Raw genomic sequence first — 6,000 nt, forward strand, 5'->3', positions numbered from 1 at the left:
CATCAAAGCATTTCATAAAGAAATATAAAAGTAACGGCCATATCAAGTATACAAGTCATTTGATCATTGCACGCGCGCGCAGGTGCAATGCATGAAAGCTATATCATCGTGACTACACTTTTGATGTGTTTCTATTCTTAGAATTTTGAAACGTTTTATAAAAAAATTTACGACTATATCAAGCAAATCGGTCATTTAACGCATTGCGCGCGCACACGTGCATGCAAGTCCTTGCATTCAAGTTTGATAGTAGCATAATGTAGGAATCCGTCATATCTATTCATATTCTAAATTTCATCCTGTTTTGTTGAGAATGAAAAAAAATTATAGGCATTTAAAGTTTAAGCCAATCAGATCGCAGCACACGTGCATGGGCGTGGTTTCTTGAAAACTTTTATATATCATAGTTTAGGACGTATTAAGGTATGATTATGTTTTAAAATTCAAAGTATTTTGTCAAAAAACAAGTAAGATATTGCCATTTTTGTTTCAGCTAATCAGAGCAAAGCGCACGTGCATGCGCGTGCATGCATGTGCATGATGACCGTAACTTCTTATAGGAGTTTATTGTGTCTGTCTATGTTTTAAATCTTATCGTGGTCGGTTGAAAAACAAGGAAGTTACAGCCATTTGATGTTTAAGCCAATCAGATTGCAGCGCACGTGCATGCGCGTGCTTTCATGACAAATGTTATATATCATATTGTAGGACATCTTAAAGTATGCTTATATTTTAAATTTTATACCATTTCGTCAAAAAACGGAAAAGATATTGAGATTTTTGTTTCAGCCAATCAGAGCGAAGCGCACGTAAATGCGCGTGAGTTCTTGCTAATTTGACAGTGTCACATTATCTACACTATTAATATATACTGATATAATGAGTTTCAAAGCATTTCATCGGAAAATGTTAAAGTTATGGCTATATTTAATATATTAGTCATTTCACTCATTTCACGCGCCCGCACGTGCAGGCGTATGCGCGCAAAATGACCTTCGTTCCGCACACCTACACTACACACCTATTAACCCTAAAAAGGTTTTAGCTCAGTTGGGTGAACAGTTTCTGAGAACACTCGCGGACAAAAAAGTACCGGAGAAGAAATAAGAAGAAGAATAATAATAATAATAATAAGAAACAGAGTAATCCCAAACTTCGTTTGAACATAACTAGTGCTAATTGTAATGGGGACCGTTACAAATGTTCCCCAAACGCTCCCCAACTCCCTTTTGGTGCCATATCCCCTGTAAGCTTCATTAAATAAGCTCTATGCATTTGAGACTTTAACAACGTTTACCCAGAAGTGTACCAAGTTCATTCAAATTTTAGCATTGCACGCGTGCGCGTGTGAATGCATGTGCGTAATGACCATATCATATTGTCTACAGAATCTATATATTTTAATATACTAAATATTAAAGTATTTAATCCAAAAGTATTAAAAAATACGCTCATTCAAGTGTATTTTTGATTTTACTCATTTCGCGTGCACGCACGTGCATACATGAGCATGGTGACCATACCTTCTCGTAGAAGTCCATTACATCTATCTATGATCTAAATCCCACCCCGTTTGGTTGAAAACCAGGGGAGTTATAGCTGTTTAAAGTTTTAGCCAATGAGATTGCAGCACATGTACATGCACGTGTATGCATGTGCATGGTGAACATACCTTCTTGTAGAGGTCCATTATATCTATCCATGTTCCAAATCCCATCCTGTTTGGTTTGAAATCAAGGGAGTTATAGCTATTTAAAGTTTAAGCCAATCAGATTGCAGCGCACGTGCATGCACGTGTTTTCATGATAATTGCTATATATTACGTTGTAGGATATCCTAATGTATGGCTATGTTCAAAATTTCAAAGGATTTCGTCAAAAACCAAGAAGGATATTGAGACTTAAGTTTCAGCCAATCAGAGCGAAGCGCACGTGCATGCGCGCGAGATCTTGCAATTTTGACCATGTCATATTGTCTATGCTACTAATATATCCTTATATTATGAGTTTCAAAGCATTTCATCAAAAATGTGAAAAGTTACGCCTATATCAATTAAATCGGTCATTTCACGTGTTGCACGTGCACGCTCTTGCAAGCACGTGCGCGCAAAATGACCTTCGTTCCGCAAATCTACATAACATGCCTACTAACCCTAAAAAGGTTTTACCTAAGTCGGATGTGTAGTTTACAAGATCACTCCCGGACAAAAAAAAAGTACCCAGGAAGAAGAAGAAAAATAATAATAATAATAAGAAACAGAGTAAAACAAAATATGTTCCCCAACTTCGTTTGGGGAACATAATAAGAAACAGAGTAAAAACAATATGTTCCCAAACTTCGTTTGGGAACATAATAAGGCAGCAAAATTCAAATTCTCATTTCTCTACTAAGATTTTTACATCGGGCTCGGAGTTGGTTTTCTTCAGAAAGACAGGACTGGGTTCAAGGCGACTAGGGGGTACCACACCGGTAATTGACCAATCAAAATGAACTTAGTCAATTGTAGGTCCATACATTAAGCCGATTTTCCTTTCTTTTGAGAGTTTTTTTAATTTCCTTCCAGGCCAGTTTGACAACTCTGGTACCTGTGCCTAGGAAATTTTATCTACTCTATAAATAAATAAAGTTTTTTGACAGGAACTATTTCTGCAGGGCATAGGAGGCTACTTCCTGGGGTGCTTTTGTGATGTTTATAAAGACATGGAAAACACGTGGATTTGAGGGTAGCCCTGTTTGCATATGCAAATAAATCAGAAAATGTCGTGTACGTACCCTGGTTTTTTGGTGTCAGCTAATGTGACAGGTATTGTTTAACACCCCCTTATCAATATTTTTTCATGAATTCAAACACGTGAGGTTTTACTGGAAAGAAACGTGTATTGCTTTTTAATATACCGAAACTCGCTATTTCTGGGGATTGTGTAATTCTAAAAAAAATTCAGATAAATTTCAATGGTGAAATAAAAGAAGAATGCTTGGTATTAAAATATTAATTCATATCAGTAGAATTGAATGCTATTAACGACATCTGGAGAAATAGGCTTTAAAAGGTTTATATCATATCTTTGTTCGTCTGCACTTAAATTTCAAACACGACAGAATTTGTAATTTTTGCCGTAAAAATTCATAATTTCTATATACTTTAGAGACTTACCGTAAAACTTTCAGGAAACTTTCTATGAAGTCTTTTCTGCACCTTAAGTGAAATTTTATGTCGATCCCAGGTGTTGATCGAGTTTCAGAGAAATTTTCTACGTTGTTATTGATTTTTTTTTTTTTTTAAGGAGAAGGGGGGGGGTTGACTTTTTTATTCTAAGCATTTGTTAAAGTGAGTTTGTAAATACATCTACGAACTTGAGCTGGATTGTGACCTTTGGGTCAAGGGGTCAAAGGTCAAGGTCAAAGGTCAAGGTCATCAAAGCATTTCATAAAGAAATATAAAAGTAACGGCCATATCAAGTATACAAGTCATTTGATCATTGCACGCGCGCGAAGGTGCAATGCATGAAAGCTATATCATCGTGACTACACTTTTAATGTGTTTCTATTCTTTGAATTTTGAAACGTTTCATAAAAAAAATTACGACTATATCAAGTAAATCGGTCATTTAACGCATTGCGCGCGCACACGTGCATGCAAGTCCTTGCATTCAAGTTTGATAGTAGCATAATGTAAGAATCCGTCATATCTATTCATATTCTAAATTTCATCCTGTTTTGTTGAGAATCAAAAAAGTTATAGGCATTTAAAGTTTAAGCCAATCAGATCGCAGCACACGTGCATGGGCGTGGTTTCTTGAAAACTTTTATATATCATAGTTTAGGACGTATTAAGGTATGATTATGTTTTAAAATTCAAAGTATTTTGTCAAAAAACAAGTAAGATATTGAGATTTTTGTTTCAGCTAATCAGAGCAAAGCGCACGTGCATGCGCGTGCATGCATGTGCATGATGACCGTAACTTCTTATAGGAGTCTATTGTGTCTGTCTATGTTCTAAATCTTATCGTGGTTGGTTGAAAAACAAGGGAGTTACAGCCATTTGAAGTTTAAGCCAATCAGATTGCAGCGCACGTGCATGCGCATGCTTTCATGACAAATGTTATACATCATGTTGTAGGACATCTTAAAGTATGCTTATATTTTAAATTTCATACCATTTCGTCAAAAAACGGAAAAGATATTGAGATTTTTGTTTCAGCCAATCAGAGCGAAGCGCACGTAAATGCGCGTGAGTTCTTGCTAATTTGACAGTGTCACATTATCTACACTATTAATATATCCTTATATAATGAGTTTCAAAGCATTTCATCGGAAAATGTTAAAGTTATGGCTATATTAAATATATTAGTCATTTCAGTCATTTCACGCGCGCGCACGTGCAGGCGTATGCGCGCAAAATGACCTTCGTTCCGCACACCTACACAACACACCTATTAACCCTAAAAAGGTTTTAGCTCAGTTGGGTGAACAGTTTCTGAGAACACTCGCGGACAAAAAAGTACCGGAGAAGAAATAAGAAGAAAAAAGAATAATAATAACTAGTGCTAATTGTTGCTGGGGCAACAAGCACGCTCCGACCAACTCCTTTTTGGTGCCATATTCCCTGTAAGCTTCATTAAATAAGACAAACTCTGTGCAATTTTAACTTTAACAACGTTTTATCAGAAGAATACCAATTATACTCAAATTTTAGCATTGCACCCGTGCGCATATGAATGTATGTGCGTTATGATCACATCATCTTGTCTACACTATCTACAAATTTTAATATACAATATATTAAAGCATTCAGTCAAAAAGTAAGAAAAATCACTCTTTCAAGTGTATTTTTCATTTCACTCGTTCCAAATGCACGCACGTGCGTGCACGTGCATGATGACCATACCTTCTTGTAGCAGTCCCTAATATCTATCTATATTCTAAATCCCATCCTCTTTGGTTGAAAAACAAGGGAGTTATAGCCATTTCAAGTTTAAGCCAATCAGATTGCAGCACACGTGCATGCGTGTGATTTCATGATTTTTTTCTTTATCATATTGTAGGATATCCTAATGCATGACTATGTTTTAAATTTCAAAGCATTTCGTCAAAAAACAAAGGAGATATCGCCATTTAATGTTTCAGCCAATCAGATTGCAGCAAGCGGGCATGCACATGCTTTCATGAAAATTCTTATATATCATGCTGTAGATCTTCATAATATGAGTCTGTGTTCAAAATTTCAAAGGATTATGACAAGAAACAAGAAAGATATTGAGAATTTAATTTCAGCCAATCAGAGCGAAGCACACGTGCATGCGCGTGAGATCTTACTTTTTTGACCATGTCATTTTGTCTATGCTTCTAATATATACTTATAATATGAGTTTCAAAGCATTTCAACAATAATTTAAATAGTTACGTCTGTATCAATTATATTGGACATTTCTCGCGTTGCACGTGCGAGCTCTTGCAAGCACATGTGCATGCACATGCTTTCATGATAAATCTTATATTACAGGCTGTAGATCTCCCTAATGTATGACTATGTTCAAAATTTCAAATGATTTTATCAAAAGACAAAAAAGATATTGAGACTTTAGTTTCAGCCAATCAGAGCGAAGCGCACGTGCATGAGCGTGCGATCTTGCTATTTTGACCGTGTCATCTTGTGCATACTACTAATATATCCTTACATTATAAGTTTCAAAACATTTCGTCACAAAATAGAAAAGTTACGGTTATATCCATTATATATTGGTCATTTTAAGTTTTGCACGTGCGCGCTCTTGCAAGCACGTGCGCGCAAAATGACCTTGATTCCGCAAATCTACATAACATGCCTACTTACCCTAAAAAGGTTTCACCTAAGTCAGATGTGTAGTTTACAAGATCACTCGCGGACAAAATTTTCCCAGGAATAATAATAATAATAATAATAATAATAAACTAATAAGCTAATTGCGCATGCTTCGTTTGGAAAACATATATATCTAGTGCTAATTGTAACGGGAACCG

This window comes from Saccostrea cucullata, unplaced genomic scaffold (genome assembly GCF_032062105.1).
Source record: "Saccostrea cucullata isolate Sc308-1 unplaced genomic scaffold, CSIRO_AGI_Scuc_v1 ctg2421, whole genome shotgun sequence".
Classification (NCBI taxonomy): Eukaryota; Metazoa; Mollusca; class Bivalvia; order Ostreida; family Ostreidae; genus Saccostrea; species Saccostrea cuccullata.